The sequence below is a fragment of the Rattus norvegicus genome, chromosome 8 (assembly GCF_036323735.1).
Source record: "Rattus norvegicus strain BN/NHsdMcwi chromosome 8, GRCr8, whole genome shotgun sequence".
NCBI classification, from domain to species: domain Eukaryota; kingdom Metazoa; phylum Chordata; class Mammalia; order Rodentia; family Muridae; genus Rattus; species Rattus norvegicus.
In genome coordinates, this window is record NC_086026.1 from 15,770,277 (window position 1) to 15,795,177 (window position 24,901).

General features: G+C 41.3%; 1 protein-coding gene and 1 long non-coding RNA gene across 6 annotated transcripts in view; one reads left to right on the forward strand and one right to left on the reverse strand.

Annotated features, from left to right (window-relative positions):
• The window catches only part of Cntn5 (contactin 5), a 1,231,995-nt gene that overhangs the window by 752,853 nt on the left and 454,241 nt on the right, over nt 1-24,901 (reverse strand). The gene's annotated exons all lie outside the window — the stretch shown is intronic.
• LOC134479992 (uncharacterized) lies at nt 894-8,994 on the forward strand. Of its 2 annotated transcripts, none has more exons than XR_010054072.1 (2): nt 894-5,148; nt 6,019-8,994. It is a non-coding gene; the product is annotated as an uncharacterized LOC134479992 (long non-coding RNA). The 2 variants fall into 2 exon arrangements; XR_010054073.1 differs by having other exon boundaries at nt 7,388-8,994.

Genomic DNA, 24,901 nt, shown 5'->3' on the forward strand with positions numbered 1-24,901 from the left:
TGCAATCAATCAGTCTGTTGGCTTTCTCTTGCTCTGCAGACCAGTGAAGTCTCTGTAAGTTGAGGACTCTATCAGTGATACTTGCGAATGGCAGGAGAAATGAAGAGGATGTTTACGTTGCTGCTTTTGTATTGTGTGTAGGACGCAGCAGCAATTACTGTTCATCCTCCATATTCATCCCAGGAACCCTGAGAACTCATTTCACCCTGTGACCCTTGGCTACATTAATATTGTTGCAATTGGTCAGGAATAAATTTCATGGTTTTCAAGAAACCATTTTAAAACATGGTACCTGTGTGCTTAAAATCATCAAATGCATAAAGGGATTGAAGGCTATTTTAATAAAGAGGGATATGATGAATGTCTCCGTGCCTACACCCTGTGACTCTTATAAAGGTATGCAGAACCAACCACCCAGACAACTCTGAGGATATTCTCTGGATTAGGGGAAAGAGCTGGGCTGAATAAATGTTAGATTATAATCCTTGAGAGAAGTCTGGCTGAGAGAGTCGTATATTAAAGCACAATCAATAGATAAGCCTGCCAGCAGGAGATGCATTTAGCCTGAGAGCAAACACCTTAGTTCCTCAAACACCACATTCCCCTGGAGACAGGAGGCTTTGCCCGTAGTTAAAAGGGCAGCAGAGCTCAGGGGACATTTGAGATGTTAACAGGCTTACAATGCGCACACAGGTAATTGGGCACTGGTGTTTTCCCTGCACTTGCTTAATTACAAATGCACAGGTTGTTTGTTTAATCACACCCAATTGTGACAGCACTGTAAAGCTTCTCTATGTGACTAAAACATCAAAGTCATTTCTTGATCCTATAAATCGAAATTATAGCAGTACAATGTGCTATGCTTCCCGATTTGTTGGGTTTTTTGGTTTTTTTTTTTTTTATGGCTTTGGCTTCACAGAGTATAAACCTGCACACAAGGTAGAGGTAGAGGTGTCAGTGCAATAAAACACCAGCAAACACAAATTCGATCAGTATCCAAGCACCAGGCCTTCTATAGTTAAGAAGTAGTATAGTTAAGTATAGATTTCTATGTAGTAGAAATCATCATCACACTCAAATATCATAATTTGACTTGCTGGCTCTGCTCATTTATTGATCAACTCCAGCTTGTCCTGCATATTGATGCTCACTGTTTGAGCTGACTAGAAATCCGAATAACCCACAGGCCTGTGGAGCTATTCCTGTATGCAATATCTCATCTCTGTAAAGCCAGTTCCGCACCTCTTTGCTTTCAGATTTTAGTAAAAAGCATGATTTCTGAAATGAAGTCATATAACAAATTGAATGAGGTATTTGGGGCAGTTCTGAGCATCAGAGGTGACCACATCACAGCTATCAGGTTGCATATGGTCCCCGCAAGCAAGCTGGAATTAGTGTGGTCTTAAAGAACTCGATTCTGAAATGCTTCAAGACCATGCTGTATCTTTTCCCTTTTTCCACATCCCTTCCCATTAATTGTTACTCATGATTACTGAATCACACTATTGGCAAGGCAGAAGCAGGCTGTTAGTGAAAGATCCCACGCAGAGAGACCCTTACTCAAGTCTCAGGAAATTGCGGACCCCAGACACAGAGAGACCATTTTGGATGTAATAAGCAAAGGCGAGGTTTATTACGGAGACCTATTACAGAGATCTCTGGGCCTGAAAAGAAAATTATACAAATTCTAGGTTTAGAAATATAAAATTAAAAGAGTTAGCCCCAAAAGCCACAAACTCAGGGCTAAGCCCTGCGGCCAGGAATAACAGGCCATAAAGATAAGAAAAAGAATGCAAGATCCAGCTCAGGCTATCGAGGACTGAGCCATAAACCATCCACAGACATCCCCCCAGCTTACTCAGAGTCATACTTTAACCAGATGTCCTCCAGACCCTGATAAGCCCCTACTTGTGCTTTTCAGCCATTGTGTCCTACAGAGAGCATTCCAAGAAACCGGACAGCCCAAGCCTAACCAGAGGTGTTTCAAATACAAATGCTCCATCAATTTTGACAAACTTTTAAAAATAATGAGGACCTGAAGACCCTACCCTTCTCCTGATTTAGTAGCTCTGTTCCAGGAACCTGGGGGCCATAAAACCTTCTGGCGTCCCCTTATCTCCTGGAGCCATAAAACAATCTTGTAACTTGTGGTACATTCCCCTTTGACATCCCCCATCCCCTGGTGCTCACAGCCTCTGCCTTTAAATACTCTTTTTCCCAGCCTCTCGGGGCCGACACCTCTGTCTCCTGCGCGGGATACGTGTCGGCCCGGAGATCTCTGTAATAGGTCTCCGTAATAAACCTCGCCTTTGCTTATTACATCCAAAATGGTCTCTCTGTGTCTGGGGTCCGCGATTTCCCAAGACTTGAGTAAGGGTCTCTCTGCGTGGGATCTTTCATATTTATGGGGGCTCGTCCGGGATCTGCGCGACTACCCCAGACTCCGAAGACCCCTTGGAGGTGAGTTGGATGTTTGTCTGAGTGTTTCTGTGTGAGCGGCGCCGCAATTGTCAGTCTGTGTCTGTCTCTGTTTTGGTTCCGCCGTGTGTGTATATATGTGTGTCTTAGTACTGGTCAGTGTTAAGAGGGCAGATGGGTATTCCTGCCCTGTGTTAAGAGGGCAGATGGGTGTTCCTGCCTTGTGCTAAGAGGGTGGATGTGTATTCCTGCCCTGTGCTAGGAGGGTGGATGTGTATTCCTGCCCTGTAGGAGAGTGGATGTGTATCCCCACTCAGTGCAGCTGCCTTTGTGGTCCGTGAGGACCCCCTGGCTGCGGAAGGGGGGACGCCCCGGGCCCGCAAGGCTGCAGCCCCTGGAAGACGTTCCACGGGCGGAGAACAGTCGGGAGAGCCCGGCTATGGACAGTCAGGAGGACCTGACTCTGGTTTTCTGGAACAAAGGAGATGGAATGCTCCTTTTACCTAGGCGGGAGGGGATGAGGAATCCCACTCCGTCAGAGGTCGAGTTCGGCTGTCTATTTAAATATAGGCACGGACAAGTGTGCTTGGTCATTAGGACAAGAGGACACTCTGGAATCCTGTTGGGAGGTGGAATCAGATGGTCCATCTCATCCCAAAAGCAGCTAAGGTTAAGCTGCAGTTTGGGCCACGTACTGAAGGTACCAGGCATCTGTGAAAGTTGGTTATAAGATGCTTTGTCTTGATATTGTTTGTCTGGCTTGTTTTCTGTGGTATTGTCGAGTGTCTTTTTGGCTTTTGTTTCGTTTTTGAATTTTGGACTGACGACTGTGTTTGAATTTGGACTGACGACTGTGTTTAAAATCTTGGACTGATGACTGTGTTTGAAATCATGAAACTGTTTGCTTTGTTCGTCAAAGAGTTTTACTTGGTCCTCTTGGTGCTTAAGTTAAGAGTTAAAAATAATTTGCTTGAGAAAAATTGTTTTCTGCCAGGGAGTTTTGTCTTTCTCTCTTAAGCCTCCTGCCCAAGGAGAGCGGCCCCTCCCTTTACTCCCCTTGATCAGCCTAGCTGCTGTTAACAGTTGTGTAAACAGACATTAACAAAAACCTTGAGGACAAAACCTCTCGTAAAAAAAAAAAGTTCCCCAGATTAGGCCTCCGGTATAAAACAAATAAAGTGAGTAAGAAACTTAATTTTATAGACCACGCTCTAGTGGCGGTGTGTTGGTTGATAGCCAACGTTAAGTTTTTAAAACATAGTGTTTTATCTGTGCTTGTGCTCCCAACACACAGTAGGGGGGAGCGAAACTAGCTGTGGAGCTGCTGCAGCGAGCATGGAGACTTCTCAAGTCTCACCCAATTTTTCTGGCTCTTCAGGAGCTGTTTAAAAGGAAAAGGCTTAAGGTAAAAAGAAACACTATAGAAAGATTTCTTAGTGAATTACTACACCTTGGTTCGCGATCTCTGGGAATCTCACGGTGGACAGCTGAGATAAGCTAAAAAAAGATTTAAATTTTGCTTGGGAACAAAGAATCTTAAAGGTGGAGTTTCAGCCGGTATGGCACTTAGTGCGTAGCTGCCTAAAAGATCAGAAATGCTGTCAATAGGCTATAAAAAAAGGGACAGGCTGTGTTAAAAATGCTACATAAAGAATAATCTAAAAAGGCTGAGAGTGAGGTGAGAGAGGACTCTAAGAAAAACAAGAACAAGAAAGGAATTTCTGCTTTTAGTGACCAGACCTTCAACTCTTGCTCACAGAAAGAGGGTGCTCATTAGGAGAAGTTCTTTAAGGAGCCTGCCTTATCTGCTGGCCCTATTCCAAGAGAGGAGTCAGTCTCCGGCATTAAATTACTTTTCTCACTGGTCATCATTAGCATGGAGAATGCCTTTGATCCTATCCCCACAGCAGCCAGTTCCTGCCCCTGTGGTAGAAATGTCCCAGGTTGGGGGACAGAGAAGCCCCTAAAATAGTTTCAAAGAATCTACAACAAACTGTAAAGAACTTTGTTTTGTTTTGCCAGTTTGAATTTAGAATTCAGGCTTTGGCTGTGGCCGAGGTCAGGATTAATGTTTTCGTTTCCATGGGCCCTTAGCCCACTGAGACAGTTTGGTAAAGGACTACTACTACAGTCCTGATATTCAGAGACATGGAGAGAGCTATAGTTTTTTTTATTAAAGGTTGGTACTATAGTATTAACAATCTCTTTATTAGATATAAGAGACAAGAAGCCCCAGGTGAACTGGTTACAATTCTTTTGTCAGCTGCTTAGTATCTAACACCCAGGTTCTACCGTCTCTCCATCCTTTTGTTATTAGTTCTTACTAGAAGCCTAGTGTCCTTCAGAGGCTGGGTTTATTGAGAGACAGAGCCACTGAGCTGGCACTAAAAAAAGGTACTCCTTAAGGGAAAATCTAAGTCCAGAGAGACAGCCGGTAACAGATAGGCTGCCCCTCTGCTCACTTTTCTGTTTCACAGACACAAGGTGTTTTTGTCCCAAGAAAGCCTCCTGGCTTAGCTGTGTGACTAAATGCTATTTGCCCTCTTCAGTGGACCTCTATTCTCAAGATTCCCTTGTTTTCTCACCATCCCATTTGAGATGCTTGTTAGTAACTGTTACAGGTCTTCTTTACCACCGAGGAAAGACGGAATCCTACTAGAGGCCAGAAAAAGTGTTCCAGAGATGGATAGAAGGCCCTCACTTCTGCCTGCTCTCTTCAGACGCCTAAAGGTAGGGAGTGCCAGGTCTGCTGCCAGGCTCCAAGGGTGGGTCTCTGAGGGGCTAGAAAATACCCCACCAATCTGGCTAAGATAAAGAAAGGATATAAAAAAAAAGTTACAAAAATTTGAAGGGTTAAGTTAAGTTGCTGAGAGTTAGTGTAAGTTACAGAGAAAATAAGGTTAAAAAAGAAAGGTAAAAAGAACAGAAAGCTAGGGAAGAAAAGAGACAAAAAAAAGAAGTTAGAGAGCTAAAGAGAGATAAAAGACGAGAGAGGAACATATACTGGCCACAGTAGTTAGAGAACCTAGGAAGATAGTACCTGGCAACAGAAGGGAATTCCTGACTAAAGATCAGTGTGCCTAATATGAAAAAAAAGGACATTGGGTCAGGGACTGCCCCAGAAAGAACAAGAGGGGACACTGGAGAGCCTCTTGGTGCTGGCTATGCACAGAGATGGAAGGGAAGCCCGCCCAGTTGTTTTGTGGATACAGGGACCCAATGCTCTGTGCTCCTATGCTCCAGTGGGCCAGTATCCAAAGACCTTTGGTACAGGGGCCTACTGACAACAAACAATACTTATGGACTGCCCGAAGAACAGTGGACCTTGGCGTGGGCCGGGTAACCCACCCACTAATTCATGGTCATCCCTGACTGCCCCTATCCCTTGCTCATGAGAAAATTGCTCTCCAAATTGGCTTGCGTGGGCTGAAATGGCTGGATGAGGCCATGTGTATACATATCTATAGACTGTATATGTGGAGCTTAAGACCTGTCTCAGTACACCAGTAACTGATGCTGGGAGATGAATGAGTTAGTGCTTTTCTGCTTGGAACACACCGTTCCTGCCAGCCGGGCACTAACAATTATCACCCAATCCAGGACTTAAACTGTGATAGAGTGGCTGATAGAGTGTCCAAAGATGGGACCACTGGTCAGCAGCCATGGACTAGATTCTCCACCGGTTGGGGACAATCTGGTCACCTTGCTGCCCAATCCGGACCTGGAGCCACCACAGCACGAGTGTCAAACACTGACAGAAGCACATGGGTGGAGGAAAGACCTGTGCGACTGGCTGATTGACCCCTGCTGAAAGCCGAGGACCTTGTCCACAGACGGGAACAGTTCTCTTCATGAATAAAGGTCAGAGATAAGTGGGTGCTGCCATGGTGGACAACACAATGTCATCTAGAATGGCTGAACCTCTACCCCCCCAGCACATCAGCGCCACAGATGCCTTTGCCATCTCTTGGATGCCCGGATGAAGCCAACAACTGTGAGTACTATTCATTGCCCAGGAAAACAGGAGGGAAGAGATTCAGTGACATGGGGCAGTGACAAAACAGATAAAGTGGCTCGGGAAATGGCTATGCAGGAGCCTATCCTGGTTACAGGCCTACAGGAGACAGCCACTGAGAACTGGGATTGGACTAAGGGATGACCTCACTTAGAATGTACAACAGAAGAAAAGGCCCAAATTGCTTAAAAGATAAAGGACAATGACACACTTGAGGGGAAAGGTATACTCCCCAGAGAACAAAGAAAAGACTCACTTTGCCAAATACAGAAATGGACCCATTTAGGAGATAAGAAGTTTGTCCAAGTAGTTAAGATATATATAATAGACTTTAAGATTTTAGCCAAGAGAGACAGTAAAAAGTATAAGATACGTCAGTAAACAAATGCTTAACAAACAAACAGGACAAAGAGACCTAGAGAGTTTAATAAAAAGTTGAAGTGAACTTCACTGAGATAAAACCAGAAAAATATAATCACAAGTATCTCCTAGTGCTTGTAGATACTTTTTCAGGAATAGATAGAAGCTTTCCTCACCAAACGAGAGACGGCCTCTACAATCATCAAGAAGATACTGAAAGAAATCTTCCCCAGGTCTAGAATGCCCAAGGTAATCTGGTCAGACAACGGCCCTACTTTCGCCGCCAAGGTAAGCCAGGGTGTGGCCAAGTATTTAGAGGTCGATTAGAAATTACATTGTATTTACAGACCTCAAAGCTCAGGACAGGTAGAGTAAATAAATAGAACTCTAAAAGAGACCCTGACCAAATTGACCATGGAGACTGGCACAGACTGGGTGACACTCCTTCCCTCTTGCTCTCTTCAGAGCAAGAAATACCCCTTCCAGACTCAGCTTTACCCCCTTTGAGATCTTATATGGGGCCTCAGCTCCCCTGACTGTATTAGATGATGTTACTGAACCAACATGTCATAGTAATAATGATTTGTGTGCCAGGCTAAAAGACCTACAGGTGATACAGAAAGAAATCTGCTCACAGCTGACAGCAGCCTATGCCCCGGAGACCCCTGAGACATCCCATCAGTTCCAGGTCGGAAACAGCTACACTGAGCCCAGACACTCGAGCCTCGCTGGAAAGGACCGTACCTGGTGCTGCTGACCACCCTGACAGCCGTCAATTCTCAGCCCTCACCAGCCGTGTACTAGCTGTTAGGGCTGAGAGCTGGGACCTAGAGGGAAATTCAGTCATGTTTGTCCTGGGTTCCATCGAGATAGGTGTGGGGATAGGCTTGATTTCTATTACAAATGATGTAACATTACATATGTTAATACTCCTAACACTTCTTGGGACTGTGCCTCAGGGATCACAACCTATATAAGTTTAGAAGTTCTGAAAGACAGTCATGACCTTGATATATAGGTTTAGATAGTGTCCAGATAAAATCCTGATGCTAAAGACTTTTTAGCTGACCTCCAAGAATACCTAACCTCCCTCTCAGAGGTAGTCCTTCAAAATAAGAAAAGATTAGACCTGATATTCCTTAAAGAAGGAGTCTGTGTGCTACACTAAAAGAATGTTGCTTCTATACAGACCATTCAGGAGTAATTAAAGACTCCATAAATAAACTTAGAGAAAGGTTAGACAAAAGACAGACAGAAAAACACATCAGAGATGGTTCGAGAGCTAGTTTAGTAGATCTCCCTAGATGACTACCCTACTCTCTGCTACAGCTGGGCCATTATTAATAATTTTCTTGGTTTTAGTTTTTGGCTCCTGCGTGACAAACAGGTTAATTGCTTTTGTTAAAAATCGAGTGGGTGCTGTGCGGTTGATGTCCTGAGACAACAGTACCAGTCAGTTAAGACAACTGGTGAGACCAAATACGAGACTTGATATCAAAATTCTAAGATTAGAATTATTTAGTAGGAGAAGACGGGAATGAAAAGAAAATTATACAAATTCTAGGTTTAGAAATATAAAATTAAAAGAGTTAGCCCCAAAAGCCACAAACTCAGGGCTAAGCCCTGCGGCCAGGAATAACAGGCCATAAAGATAAGAAAAAGAATGCAAGATCCAGCTCAGGCTATCGAGGACTGAGCCATAAACCATCCACAGACATCCCCCCAGCTTACTCAGAGTCATACTTTAACCAGATGTCCTCCAGACCCTGATAAGCCCCTACTTGTGCTTTTCAGCCATTGTGTCCTACAGAGAGCATTCCAAGAAACCGGACAGCCCAAGCCTAACCAGAGGTGTTTCAAATACAAATGCTCCATCAATTTTGACAAACTTTTAAAAATAATGAGGACCTGAAGACCCTACCCTTCTCCTGATTTAGTAGCTCTGTTCCAGGAACCTGGGGGCCATAAAACCTTCTGGCGTCCCCTTATCTCCTGGAGCCATAAAACAATCTTGTAACTTGTGGTACATTCCCCTTTGACATCCCCCATCCCCTGGTGCTCACAGCCTCTGCCTTTAAATACTCTTTTTCCCAGCCTCTCGGGGCCGACACCTCTGTCTCCTGCGCGGGATACGTGTCGGCCCGGAGATCTCTGTAATAGGTCTCCGTAATAAACCTCGCCTTTGCTTATTACATCCAAAATGGTCTCTCTGTGTCTGGGGTCCGCGATTTCCCAAGACTTGAGTAAGGGTCTCTCTGCGTGGGATCTTTCAGGCCGACATGTGTCCCACGCAGGAGACAGAGGAGTGTGTAGTTCTCTTCCATTTTTAACAATCTGTCTTCCAGAGACAGGTCCTGTTGTTGAGTTTTGGGCTAATTTAAAACTCTATCTCTCATTAGCAGACAGAGTTTTGAGACAGACTCACAATGATTTGAACATTTAACTCACATACCCAGTAAGCTTAGTTGAGGCTTGATTTCTTAGAAATAATGCTATTTGTACAAATATTTAAACATTAAAATAAAATCTTATTGGTTTTTAAAGATAAAATTGTTTTTAAATGAAGTTAAAATTGGCTCATTCTTTGGGTTGGTACGCTTCTGTTCCTTTGATAACCAATGAACAACCATGTTCTATTCTTAGAGGAAGTTTCTTGGGAAACAACAACAAGATCAACAACAAAATATATCAGATCCTGTGCGAATGGCCTTTTTTTTTCTTTTTTCTTAAAGATGTTTTTCAATGTTTGCCATTACAAATCAAACTTTCACTGGACCTGTAAACAAGTTAATAATTTGCTTTGAGATCATCATAATTATGTATTAATTCTTCTCATTCACAATCATCGGACCTCTAAGAAAAACACTGTAATCAATCTTACCGTACTCTGAATTTCCAATGAAATTAACTCCTACGAGCTCAGCTGAGCACAGCCTCTTTGTATCATGTTCCCTATTTCTACTTTGTGACACTTTCATAACCCCTGACTCAGAAGAGAGAGAGAGAGAGAGAGAGAGAGAGAGAGAGAGAGAGAGAGAGAGAGAGAAAGAGATGTCTTGAGTCAGTACAGCCAGAAAAATAAATTTCCTCCTTATGGAACACAGGTAAAAGATTGATTAAGACAAAAGTTCTGTATTCCTTGCTGTAACCATATTGCCTTGGTGCTCAGTAAGCAGAGGATTGCCTTTGTGCTAGTTTGAATAGGAATGGCCTCCATAGCCTCAAGTATTTGAATGTTTAGTGATCAGGGTGAGGTACCATTTCAGAGGGATTGGGGGATCAGCTTTGTTTGAATGGGTGGGTGTGACCTTGTTGGAGAAAGTCAGTCACTGGGGGTAGGCTTGGAGTCTTCAAAAGCCAATGTCAGGCTTTCTCTTCCTGTTGCCTGTGAACCTGGTTGTAGGACTCTTAGCTACTTCTAGACTGCTATGCCTGCCTGCTTGCCTGCCATGTTCTCTGCCATGATGATGATGATGGGATGAACCTCAGAAACTGTAAGCCTGTCCCAATTAAATGCTTTTTTTCATAAGAGTTGCTGTAGTCATGGTGTCTTTTCAACAGAATAATGACGAAGACAGACTCTATTCTAGTACACTTTCACTTAGATCTACCTTCTTGATCAGACCTTCTTAGATTAGACTCTTATGTTAGAACAGGCAACACCTATATCCTTCTGAATGAATCAAGACCAACCACAGCACACTACAAGTTTGTCTTTCTTCTCTTATGTGTTGCAGCGACAGAAAATACAAACATAAAGAATCTTTCCGTTCTCACAATCTAGATGGTTATTTCACCACATTCAACTGCAATGTGAGAGGTGCAAGCACATGAGAGAGCTCAGGATACTCCAGCTTTACTGTGGAAGTAAGGTAGCTCACAAATAGCACAGTGGCCCATGAGTGTTAAGGGTTAGAGAAACCAAAGTCATTTTAGGTACCGAGTGAAAGGAATACTATGGGACTGTAAAACACTGAAGAGAATTGACTATGACCACATGCTTTTACAGTCGGTTGTGAAAGAAAAGGAGAGGGGTGATTTAGTTAGATGGGGTGTTAGAGGGGTGATTAGTCAGATTGTGGTAAGTGTCCTGGACTCCATTGGAAGTTACAGTGCCCAGTGGGAGAGGGTAACGAAGCTGCCTTTAATGGGAGTATTCCCCACAGACTGGTAGGGAAGGGAAGGCTGACAATGATGGAGGTCATCAATGAGGGAGGCACTGAGAGCCTACCATGTTGTCACCATGCATGTGAAAGGTTACCAATAAAGAGATATGTAAGCTAGTGTGCACACAGGAATAGCCCTGAGGTGGCAGAAGCTAGAAAAAAAAAACACTTAAAATTTTTCCTTTCCTTATTATTTCATTTATCATATGTTCCCTTGATTACAATATGAACAGAAAGCTAGGATAATCTGAAAAAAATGGGTAATTCAGTGATAGCATCACATGGTATTAAATAATTCATTTACATGCAACAAATAACTTAGGCTTTTAAGTGAATTTCTCTAGAGAATTAAAAGAAATATCTTGCTTTAAACTCTATGTAAATGAGAGCAATATGTCCCTAGAATATCTTCCCTTGTCCCAGTAGAACAGTACACTAGGATGTAATTGATGTGTTCATTCTCCAGTCTTGTTATTCAAATAATCACCTGATTCCCTATATTTCAAATCATAAAGGAGGCTTGGAGCAAGGATAGGAAATTAATAATCTGGTTAAAAATAATAATATACGTAAGTGCTTGCTAAGTCAATGTAAACTACATGTGATTTAGAAGACATACACACACACACACACACACTACCACCCCACACATTCTTTTAATTCTCTAGAAGAATATGTGTGTGTGTCTGTGTGTGTGTCTGTGTTCATGATTAGAATGTAATATATATTATATAATATATATTATATATATATAATATACATTATATACATTAATACATTTCAATGATATCAGTAGATTACCCATCTTTTCAGGTTGGTGATTGGTATAGCTTTTTGCTGACATATATATATATATATATATACACACACACACATATATATATATATATATATATATATATATATATATGTTCAAGGGTGGTAAAATGATTATCACCCAAAAACTTTCAGGACATGTTTATGCCTTTGGAGTAGAGTAAGACTTCTCTATTTACTGTCCTTGAATTTTATAGAAACAGAAAACAGGAAACCACAGCTTCTGCTCTGTAGCTTCCTTAAATTTTTTCATAATGGGACCTGATCCATTGTGCTTTATTGCCTCATGGTTGACAGTCTCATTAATTTTTTTAAATATTTTCTTGTCATTATACAAGATTTAAACTCCTACTACTGAGCTGAACACACAGAGAAGAGTACTTACTGCAAGGTAGAAATTGCCAGTGTTTATTCTGAGCATATTGCTTATTCTAATTCCCAGGACCAGCTAATTTATCCAGAAATATATCTGAATGAATTTCATTCTAGAACAACTGATATGCACGGAGAAAAGAAGGCAGAAGGAGGGATAATTGATTGTTAATATTCTAGTCTGCTAGTGCTTTTGTTTTGGTGTATTCTTCTTAAGGTTAAAAGAGTTTATCAGCATTCATAGCCCATTGTAAAATCAGGAGAACACACATGCTGCAGACTTGAGCGTAAAAATAAGGAGAATGATTAAATAAAATAACAATCCAGGTTAGGGAAACTTTGTTTTTGAAAAATAGTTGGGCCATGGTTAGATAGGTCATAAGCAAGAACATGCTACTGTTGTTTTTGCGAGGGGTCATATTCTCAAACCTCCTAAGTACACATGTTTATAACATAGATTTGTACTGCTCTCAAACTTGGCCATAGAAATGTTTTATAACATGACCAGTGGATAACAGAGACTCAGAACCTTTAAAAGAGGTGAGCGTAAGTGACTGTGTCCCCCACACCCTTCAAGGCTCAGGAAATCTTGCAGAAGGGTAAGGAAACAGAATGCTAGGGCAGGCAGATGGGGAGAAAAGCTGTGAAGTACTGCCTTCTAGACGTGACATGGCAGTACATACATGAATTCACAGTATCTTTTTCTCTAGACAAGTTACTTATTTCTAAGATAGAAAAGAGGTGACTCAAGCATTAAGAACACATACTTCGATTTGAGAGGACTAGCATTCACTTTCCAGTCCCATGATAGGGGCACTCACAACCATCTTAACTTCAGCTCTGCAAGACAGTCTGATACATTTGACTTCTTTGGACAACTGCCCTCAGGTACAGAAGCCCACACATAGACATACACATGATGAAACATAGTAAGTATATAAAAAAGTCTCACTTTTAAAACTGAAACTTTATATACTGAATGACATTATTATTTCAGTATTATTTTTTGGCAATTATAAACAGAACTAAAACAAGTGTATTTTTTAATCTTCTTTCCCCAACAGACAGTAGAGTGTTTCAATGTGATTTTGGCATGATGAACAGTGCCTCCGTGATACAGGCAAAAACTGCAAATGCAAATATGCAGCAGTTGTGATGGCAGATTCAACCTCCTCCTCCCATCACTTAAACTTTATAATAACTTAAGGTCACCAAGAGGAGGAAGAGGCACTATGAAGGGAAGAAGGTATTCAGCATGCTCGGTGGAAGGCTTACTCAGTTAAGACTTGGTTTAAAGCCGGGCTCAGTTATTGGTTTGCTATCCCTTCAGACTCTGCTCCATCCCTGCATTTCTTTTAGACAGAATAAATTTTGGGTCGAAAGTTTTGTGAGTCAGTTGGTATTCTTATCCATCCACTGGGGGTCCTGCTGAGCTACCTTGTGTCTTTCTCCTGTCTCTCTGTACACCTGATCCTGCCCCCCCACCCTTACTCTCACCACTACCGATGTCCCTCCCTCTGCCTCCTATGCCTATTTTGTTCCCTCTTCTAAGTGTAATTCAAGCATCTTCTCTTGGGTTGAGTTTGACCTCTCAATCAGTGAAGAGGACATAGTCCCTTGACACACTTGGATGAGAGACCTGCCTACCTCCAAAAATTGACTATCCTTGTTCATCCCATTGACCACAAAGGAAGACATTCTTTCTTGGCACCAGTGACTTTTGCTTGTAATGGGTGGGGTTGCTCAGTGTACAACATAGCAACAGATTTACTGTCAGTGAAGCTCTCTTTCTGATACCTGTAGAAGTCCCCGGGATCAGAACTCCATTATCCCATCTGGTACTCTTGGCCAGTACAGCTGCTAACCAGAGTCTGCCGGAAAGACAGTAGAGGCAGGTCCAACCTAAATGCAGCAACTCTGGAGTGCACTGGGAGTATGGAAACTGTGTATTCATAGCAATTAGAAGCTCTTGTTCCAAGCATGTCAGAAGTTAAAAGAGTGTTTCTTATTCACTAATTGGTAGCATTTATCATTTTACTTGTTTTTTTATTTGATTATTTAATAATTTAAAATATCTATTTACTTATTTATGTGCACTTGAATAACACATACATGTGGAAACATGTCATGATGCATGGGTAGAGGTCAATGACAGTTGGTGGGAATTGGTTCATTTTACGATGTAGGTCCCAGGTATCAAGCTCAGGTCATCATGCTAGGTGACAAAATACCTTACCAATTGGCCGGCCCTATTTGTTGGATTTGGTGGTGGTGTTTTTCTCTTTGGAAAGTTTTCATGCAGTCAGCATGTTGCTGCACACAACCTTGGACTTCTAATATTCTTGCCTCCCTCTCTCCCAAGTGGTGGATTATAGATATGGGTCACCACAACCTGTTAATATTGTACTGAGAACCAAGCCCAGGGCTTTAAATATGTCAATCAAGCACCCTGAGCTACAAGCACAACCCTGTTTTTTAGCTGTTGGTATCATAAACAAATGCTCCAAATTATCATTCTACACTTATGTATCAGACGTTATTGAAGTTGTCTTTGCATCTTCACGATGTGATACAGTGTGTTCTGGAAAGTTTTGGTCCAAAGTACTACTTTGGTTTGTTCCTTGGGTTTTAAATTATTCAGCAAGGAGAAGGTGGGAAAGGGCATGTATTACCTTTACTCTTGTCCCTACCCCATGGCATTTCTTCTTGACGGAGATCCCTCATCTTCCTGTACTAAGGGTAAACATTGCTCCAGAGGGTGTGGCTGCTCATTCACAAGTCTTCAGACTGACATGGGTAGGGCTGACAGCACTGGAATCAAGCCTCTCTGTTTCGCCAGTAGTTGAGGAAAGATGAGAGGTGAATGCAGAGCATTAAGTTGCCTTTAATGAAATGCTTCAGCAACTTCTCCCCATATTCTCTCCTCAGTGATTGCAGTAAGAAGTTCTTCGTTTCTTGTGCAAGTATTTTGATTATGCACAAAGCTGTCAGTGTAAGTGGGCGAGTTGTGTGAAGGAAATGAAGTCAAAGAGTTAGTTTAGAGAAGCAGATACCCAGGAGACCTTAAATTCATTCAGTGTTACTAACCTAAAGAGCCTGAGTCAATGTGTGCTGTTGACATGGACCTAGATGGCCTCAGCCCCCCAGCAAATGACAAGGCCTTCTCCTGGTGCATGTGTGGATGCTGATTGTGTGTAAAATACACGCCCACCATAGCTTTCTTTCCCCAGATAACTATAGTCTGAAGAGTGTACCCTAGACAGACTGTTCTTACCTTCAGTAGATAAGCCTGTTTCTTTGATCCAACTATCTGTGATAAGCCCTGCCTCCTTGTTGGTCTGTATCTAGTAACACTGCCTCCTTGTTCAGCTAAATGCAGGCCTCTGTCTCCAGTTTATACATAGTAAACATCCTGAGCTTCCAGGGGTATGCAACATCTTCATCTGAGAGCGCATGCTACCCAATCCCAGCTTTTCTTGTGTCTGCATCTTTGTTGTTGCATCTCCCCACCACCCTTCATTGCTCTAGTTAGTGCCATCCCTGGATCTCTGCTGGATACAGTATATCAATATCTTCTCACATGTTTGCACGCTTTCTACTTGAATGCCTTAAGTAATCAGAGTTTTGTGGGGGGAAACTTATTTGTGGAGAATATGCTTACAAACATATGAAGGACCTGAGTTGGGACTCCCAGAATGCACATAGAATCCAAGTGGGTGTGAAAGTTTCCCTTAAACCTTGTATGTAGGGTCCAGAGATAGGTGATATCCCAGAACAACTTTGTTAACTAGTTAGCCTAGCCATAGTCAACAAGCTCCAGTTTCAGTGAGACATCCTACCTCAATATGCAGTGAGATCCAGGAAGAAGGTTGATGTTAATCTTGGACCTCCATAAACGTAAGTATACTGTCCATACACATGTGGACACAATACATATATACATATACACACACGTACACACACACACACACACACACACACACACACACACACACACACATTTATATACCAAAGAGTAAAAGGAAATCACTCTCTATTTCTGGCATGATAATAAATGCATATCGTTTCATACTTTAGCTATTCTGTAAGAGAATTTACTAGAAATGTTTTGTTAATCCACCAAAAACTTTTCTGTTTGTACTGGGTTGTCCTGTGCTGTAAAAGCCAAAGTGAGCATAGCAAAGATGCTACATGGAAACATTTAAATATTCTAGCTCAGTGAACTGGCACAGAAGGTGGCTGTACGAATGGCGCAGAAGTCACTGAAAGCCACTCAGGGGTGTGGATGTAGGGAGGAAAAGAGTGAATTATTTATTGACTGCCCATTTACAGTCTGGGATTCTGCTAGTTCTTTGGGGGCAAAAGCATATTAAATGCATGGCACCTGACAGAAAAGCTTGCATCCCTCCAGTTAGCACATGAATCAGGGCATATCAACTCTATTGACAGGACAAAATGCTGCATTTATATCTATATAAACTATAGGATTGTGTTCCCAGACTCATCTGCACATCCATCAAGTGGTAAACCAATATCTTGCCATGCCTGCTTTGTCTTTCTGTGCTTTGTTTCTCTGTCTATCTCTCTTTTTCTCTGTGTTTGTCTTTTTCTCTCTCTGAAATTTAACTGATATGACATTGGCTTACTCTAGATGATATCTGCATTAATTATGGTTCTCCAGAGGAACAGAACTGACAGAATGTATATGTGAAGAGGGAATTTATTAGGATTGCTTATAGCTGTGGTCCAGCTAGTCTAACAACAGTTATCTCTCAATAAAATGTCCAATAATAAAGTAGTTCACAGGGTTGGATGTCTAAGCTGGTCTTCAACATAGTTCAGAACCCTCTAACGCCAGCGAAACAAGAACAAGGTGAGCAAGCAAAAGCAATCCTCTTTTTCTCTTGGCCTTTTAGCCAGACACGAGGAACAGTGTCCTAGATGTGTGTGTGTGTGAGGGGGGGGCATCTTTCCACCCCAAACGATCTGGATCAAAGGTGTGTCTTCCTCCCTCAAATTACCCTGTTAACTACCAAATCATACACAGGTTTATTCGGAGGTTTGAGTTTGGAGTTAATTCCCATGCACTTGACAACAGGATGGAATAGCCATCACAATCTCCATACAAAGCAGCATTTGAATAAATGTCATTTTAATTCGTGTTAGCATATAAGTATTAAAGGTAGATCCCTGGCTCATCAATTAAATGCACTTGTTTTGTCATCATGAGGGCTAGAATCTGTGCGGCCCAGCTCACTTGAAAGTCAAGCATCCTGTGCGTGCTGATAGCTGCAGCTCCGAGAAGGAAAGAGGGAGATTTGCCGGGTCCTGCTGACTTCTGTGCTGAGATAATGTGAGGCCTGGCTTCAGGGAGACCCTATCTCAAAGGGGACAGCACATCTCATGGGTGCAAGTTGTAGGGATTATTCAATGACACAAAGCAGACTCACTTTGAATATTTGAAACTGTTGAAAGATGCACACAGGGAAGCATTTTTGATGAGTTATATTAAGGCCCTTGACAAAACTTCCTTGGACACCCAGAGTTTATTCTTAAGTGTTTCTATGCAGAGTTACCAATGGCGCATGTGTATAGCAGCATTCCTTTACTGTGTATGCATATCAAACGACATGTCTCTGGTCCTCAAAGAATCCACAGTTTAAAATAAAATAAATATTTTAAAACATGCACAGCGCTAACTCCTATCCTAAACTAAGGTGTTCTGTGGTGGATTGTGTGGCTTAAACCCTTTTGGTTTCATGTGTAAAAGTCATCAGATCACAGGAAGAACCCATTAGGAACAGCTCCATAATCCAAGTGGTGCCCGCCCAGCTCACTTCACCATGAAGTCTAACACGAAGTGGTAGTTAAAGGCAGCGAGAATGTGAGGCAGAGGAAGGCAGGTGAGAAAATACTTGGGCAGAGAACAGAAGAAAATAGGTCCTGAGCTGTAATTATCTTGGAATGGAGGAGAAGTCTGAGGACAAAATAGAATGGGAGCATTTAAAAATAAGGCTCACATGATGAATGGGACCAGGCTGCACAGAGGCTGGTGGAACCTTCCAAGCTGTGAGACTAGGGAGATGGACACATGGAGAGGGAAGCAGGGAGCCAAATAGTCCCTTAGAGTCACAGGAAGAGAAAGCCTGTGAGGGAGATCGGCCTTTTCCGGGGAAAACAATTTCCATGTCCAAGCCAAACAAAAAAAAAAAAAAAAGGTCAAAGGCAGCAAGAGAGACAAATGAAAGGCAGGCTGACATTCAGACATTCCCTGGGAAGCTTTGGCAGAGGTCAGTGGCTGATTGTAACTGTGCGTAGAGGAAGAGTGTGAAACACTTCTCATACTTGTCACTGTGTTTAACCTCTCTGCATTTCGTTAGCCTTTAAATGAAGATAAAACCTATGTGCAAACTGATGCAAGGAGTAAGTTTAGATAGTGTTTGTCTAGACTCCAGCAACATGAGTGGCATGCGAGTATCCTTTTCCCTTCCATTGCCTGCCAGATACAATTTAAAACAAGCAGATAAAGAATAATAATTCCAATTACAATTAGCATCAACCCATTTCTCATTGTATGAACTAGTAATTATTTCACTTGGGATTAAAACAAATCCCTTACAAAATGTCATCCAACAAAATGGCTCAGGCTAATTTTTATGTGCATCCCAAATGACATGGGAGGAAAATCTGCTTCTTGCATGTTTTCATGTCAAAAAATTTCCACTAAGAAGTTAAGTGATTTGCAGAAAACCCAGACCAAAAATAAAGGTAGAATTGGAGCATTGTTTTCTTAGAAGGTAGGTTTTTCTATTTTGAAAATACTCCGTCTCTGTCTCTGCCTCTGCCTCTCTTTCTCTCTTTCTGTCTCTGTTTCTGTCGGTCTGCTTCTCTCTCTTTCTGTGTATATGTATGTGTGTGTATGTGTGATGGACAGGTGTGTGTGTGTGTGTGTGTGTGTGTGTGTGTGTGTGTGTGTGTGTGTTTGTGTGCACGCGTACACACAGTGTGGACTTCCACAGAAATGTTTATATTGTGATGTAGTTGTTTGAGTAAAAGGTCACCACAGGTACATATATTTGAGTGGTTAAACATCAGGTACTACCTGAAGAAGGATTAGGAGGTATGAACTTGATGAAGCAAGTATGTCACTGGAGGTAAGCTTGAGGTTTCAGAGGTCCACGTCAAGCCCATTGTCTCTCTCCCTTCGCCACCTGGAGATTCAGCTATAGACTCCTCAGCTATTTCTTGAGCACCATGTCTGTCTGACCCTACGTTTCCCACTCTCATGATAATAAACTAAATCTCTGAACGTGTAAGAAAGCACCAATTAAATGCTTTTCTCATACAAGAGTAACCTTGGTCTCAGTGTCTTCTCACAGCAGTAGGACACCGATGAGGACAGTTGGCCCGAGTAGCTCTCAAAAGAGAAACTCAGAGACTAGTAGTCTTAGACCTGACCTTCCCTTCCCATGCAGTTCGAATCTTATATTCAGGTTATCTGTAAAATGGGCTCTGTCAGAGAAATTTGTACAGCCTAGAACAGTGTTAGGGGATACTACTAAGGTAGCCTTCTGGTACACACTGGTAATCCCTTACTCAGAAGGATGAGGCAGGAGGATAACCATGAGTTCAGGGCCATTTTGTGCTACCTAGTGACATCAACCTCAGCTTCCATTTAAGTGATAGTTTACCTCAAAAAGAAAAATGACAAAAACCAAAAGAAGGTAGCTCATTAAAATTATAAAAATGATAATTTATTGCTAAAGATTGTTTAAAGTTAAAAATTCAAGCCCAGAAGACAAGTTTGAGTCCTGTGATGCTTTCTGTGCCAGAGCCTGAGAGGGGAAGATTATAAATTGAATGCCTACCTGGGATGCATGAACCCTGTCTAAAATCATAAAATAAAGAGGCCTGTTGTAACACCATAACATGCATTGAGGTTACACCATGGCACATACTGAGGCTACACTGTGGTACATAGTAAGTAGATGCTGGGTTCAATCCCCTATAGCTACAAATGGGAGGGGTGTGGGAGATGAGCTCAATTTGAATACAAACTTTGTCAATAATAAATTAATAAATTGCTTTCTTTTCTTAAAAAATAGTTTTGTTTTTTACCAAGTGTGTGAGTGAATATCTGCACATGTGAGTAAAAGTGTCCAAGGAGACCAGAAGGGTCCATCAGAAACCTTGGAGCTAGAATTAGAGTGGCGACTCACTCAGGTTCCCTGAGAGCATTTGGGCTCTCTGCTGTGAAGCCATATCCCCAGGACAGCACCTTCTTTCTGTTCTACCAGCTGCAGCATTGCCTAAGCTATTAGATGTAACCACAATTTCTGTATAGAGACTATCTTCAGGGAGACCAGCTTGCACAAACCTTCCAGGAATGACAAGGTCTTTTTCGTTTTACATACATATTGTTTGGACATATGAGTTATAAGTTTAAGGCTTTCTACAATATCGTTTTAAAATATTCATCCCCAGAGCACAGAAAGCAGTTATTTATGAAATGGTAACATCTACTTAGACAAGGAGTATTTGCTCCATACAAGCTATATTTTATATTTTGCATCTCTGGCTTACAGGAATTTTACTAGAACATCATATAAAACTAAAGAAGAACAAACCCATCTAGTAATTAAGCACGAGAGGCTTAATAATGGATTCTTGTCAGCAAAATACAGTTTTGATAGGCTGGCTACCGAAGGGGACAATCAAGGTTAGTATTTCACAGTTCAAGGCACATGTCCGTTAGAACTTTATGAATCTACCAGATTCCTCAAACGCCTACTAGTGCCTATTAACTACTTCCTGTTATAAATAAAGTATGAATGTCAACAGGGCCAGAACTCAGTAGTGACAAGGACAACCACTGTCTGTATGCTCACTGTACTAGCAGAATGCTTTTCTAACAATAACACAAAAACATCGGTTTTTCTCTAAGCTAGAGATTCAGAAATTTGACAATTTTCTTTATGAAGATGTTTGCTAGAGCCAATCAGATTGTAGGTATGGGTAATATATTTTTTCCTTAACTTATCTAAACTGAAACAATTCTGGTGTCTGCTGAGATGTTTGCTTTTTTCCTAGACCACAGTTATTTAGTTATTTTATCTTTTCTTCAACTGCTCTTTTTATGAAAAATAAAAATGGTAAAATCTGCTCTACCAGTGTGCCTAAGTGCAAGGGTTGAATCTGAGTTGTTTCAGGACCAGGGGAGCTTTACACCTCTTTACTTCAGTCACTCGCTGTCTCTTCTGTCCTCCTGTTGCAATGCCTCATGACTGACGGAATCCACTGTGTGACTGACATATCCACAGTATATGACTCAAAGTCATCTCATTATATAGCTGTTTGTGTTAACACTTTGAAAGGCATGAAGATCCAACTGGCAGTGTCAGTACACCCTTGGTAACTCTAAGGAGCCACCACCAAGTGTTTCCTGTTTATATCTGCAAATCATTTTTGTCCTGTGTGTACACACATCTATGCACACACACTTTGCACAAATAAGTAGTGGACTCTCCGCGAAGCAAATGTAATTCACAGAGAGATACTCTGCTCTTTCTGAAAAGTTCTCACTAGCAATATTGTCCACAGGCTTACATACCAATGGTTTACCCAGAAGTGAAATCTAGATCAAACAAAGAGAGGGATTTAATTTTTAATACTGTTTTCTAATTGACCTTAAAAAAGAAAAAGCTGTTAACAGTTTATAGTCTCACCAAAAGTCATTTCTGTCACTGTGTGTGATGGTGACTCTTCCACACCTCGCTCTCAGAAAGCTATAAAACCCAAATTTCCAACGAGTGAGTCAGAGTGATTATACAGCTAGGCAAGCAGGTTTTAATTTACATACCTAGTGTTCACAAGTTTTTCTCTCCTTTCTACAGATACCTTCTGCTCCAGCTTTTAAATTATTTTATTCTAACATAATTCATTCACTGTTGATTTTACAACAAGGACGATGATAAATGATATGGCAATGAGTGAACTTAAGCTCAATACCAACTTAGGTACTGTTTCTCGTGTCCGTTGGAGGAGAGGGAATCAGCAGTGAGGTGAGGTGTTGAGCAGAGTTGCATGAGGGTTAAAGAAAAATTAACAAGTGGCTGCACAACTGACAGCTAAGTGGTGACTACATTTACCTGTTGGACACTAGTGCTTCATATTACGAGATATTTGGAAGTGTCCGTACTGTCCTAGATATATTTTTTCTGAATAAGGAAATAAATTAACATGTAAGGCTGATTATTTTTTCATTTAAATAATCAATAATTTAGGACTATGACTAACTGCTTTCTTGTTTCATTTACATGCCCTGTGCCGTTTAAGTGTTTATTTATATTATTTTACAAAGAGCTCCATTCAAAATCTCTGGAATACTACATTACGGTATCTATTTATGGCATATAAATTTTTTACTTAATATTGTTTTTCAGAGTATAAAGCTTGCTTTGGTCAGTACAACTTTGAAACAATTTCAACGTCACTTGTTTTTGGGTTTCTTTCCAGTTCTGTAACCAATGCCCCTACTGTTCACCATAAGAGTAAAGAGCAAGTGACTTCCTCTTTGGCTGTGGACAGGGATCTACGGAAAATGAATCTCATTCTCTTCTTTTATTAAGTTATACATCCTCTATGTTTGAGCACATATGTTGTTTTGACATTTTTCTGGCGCTGTGGTGACCTAGCCTCAGTTCTGAGTGCACTGTGCTACTAATAAGCAGAAACAGTCACAAGATTGCCCTACAGATGCAGGTCAGAGGGATGCGGGGCTGAAATAGCACTTCCTACTGCTGCTGGCCAAGCTTCTGAAATATACATGAGCACTTGGGTCTCGGAAATGCAGTAAGCAGGCGGATTTCCATCTGACTCCCATCGGCTCCCACTTTACCCTGTTATAGGTGTCTCTGCTCATCTACCCAACATCTTAAAGTGTTTTCTTTTCTAACACTTTTTTATAGTTAGCATATTTATTTTAAAAGCTTTGTTTGATATAAAAATCTGCAATCTTAAAACCTTCAAATAGGGTTTTATTTACCCTTAGGCCGGCCCTACATTCACTATGCAGCTGTGGGTAGCATTCACTGATCCTCCAGCATCTACTTCCCAAGTGCCGAGGTAACAAATATGAACCATCACACCCTGGCTTTTCATTCACTTGGGAGGGAGCCTTGTTATGTAGGTCATCATAACTTCCAACCATGAGCATGAGATAATTAAGATTCCAAAGGTATACATACCTGCGAAACACTGTATTCTTTTTAAGGAGAATAAATTTATATTTTTAAATTAATTCTCATTATATTGCTCAAAATCATAAGATACTTAAAAATATCATCCAGTATTCTAGGAAAGAAACCAAAGCTAGTTTCATAAACACTAGTTTCATTTTCTATCTACAAATCTTTGAATATGGTAAGCCAGCATCTAAGTGGGGAAACGGAAGCTGGGGAAGATGATGGAAGCCCCCAGGGACGGGAGCAGGAACGTGTGGCAGATTCACAGCACAGACTGTTTTGATTCCCACCCCTGTACTCTATACACAACAGTGTGACATTTCATGTAACACTAACTCTAAACCATGCCTGTGTCCTACCACTGAGCACATCTCTTGGATGGGAGCTTGTTTTGAATATAAAAATGTCATCTATTTGACTACATTAACTCTCATTTTACTAGAACTTCTGCTGCTCTGTAATATAGTGAATAAATGCAGAAATAGTAAGATACTATTCATAAAAATGTCTGAATAGATCCCATGGGAATATATAGCTGTGATGTATGTGTGCATGTTTGCATGTGAGAGTGCATGTGCAAGTGTGGGAGGTTTAGGTGAAGGCCTGGGTGCAACCTTGTGCGTTGTCCCTTGTTTGTTTCAGTTTCATCTGAACCGAGAGGTGCCACGTAGTCCAAGCTCTTCTGGCCAGCAAGCTCTAGGGATCTGCCTGCCTCTGCAACCTCAGAGCTGGGATTTCGAATGCTCCAGGACCCCAGGTTTTTTTTCTTTTCTAAGGCAGGCATTTCACTGACTTAGCTATTTCCTGGCTTTGAGTTGTTATGTAAAATGATTCAAATAGATTATCTCATTCAGTCATGACTTTGAAGTCTAAAATAGAAAACATATTTATATTTAGTGGAAAAATAGCAAAAGAAAAATAAATCATGACTGGAATATTTAAATAATTTTGCTGTTGATGTTTTTAAACATCTAGAATAGAAATGAAGGAAAGTATTACAACAAAGCTAAATGTTCAGATACAAAAATATTGTTCTGAGTTTCATATGGTCATAGTCTCAAAATACATTATTCATGTCAGATGAACAGAGCTGCATGCCGGAGTCCATTTGCTGCTCGGAAAATCACTGAGATGTTGGCTGGGGAGGAGGCTCAGAGGCTAAGGGCACTGCCTGCCTTTGCAGAGGTCACAGGTTTGATTTCCAGCTCACGATCTTCTGTAACACCAATTCCAGAGGATCTTCTGCCCTCTTCTGGATTTGGTCGGCACTGTATACACATGGTGCAAATATGTGCATGCACGCACAACACTTAAGAAAGAGTCTTACAAAAGAAATTACTGTAATGGGCCACAGTCCAAATTACCTTATTTTGAGGATTAATTTCAAATGATTGGTGAAAGAGTTAGGATTTATTGTATTTATTAAGAAAAATTTACTTTGCATTATTTTTACGGAGATATGTGTCTCATATTATTATGCAAAATATTTCTTATTGATAAAAGGGGAGAGA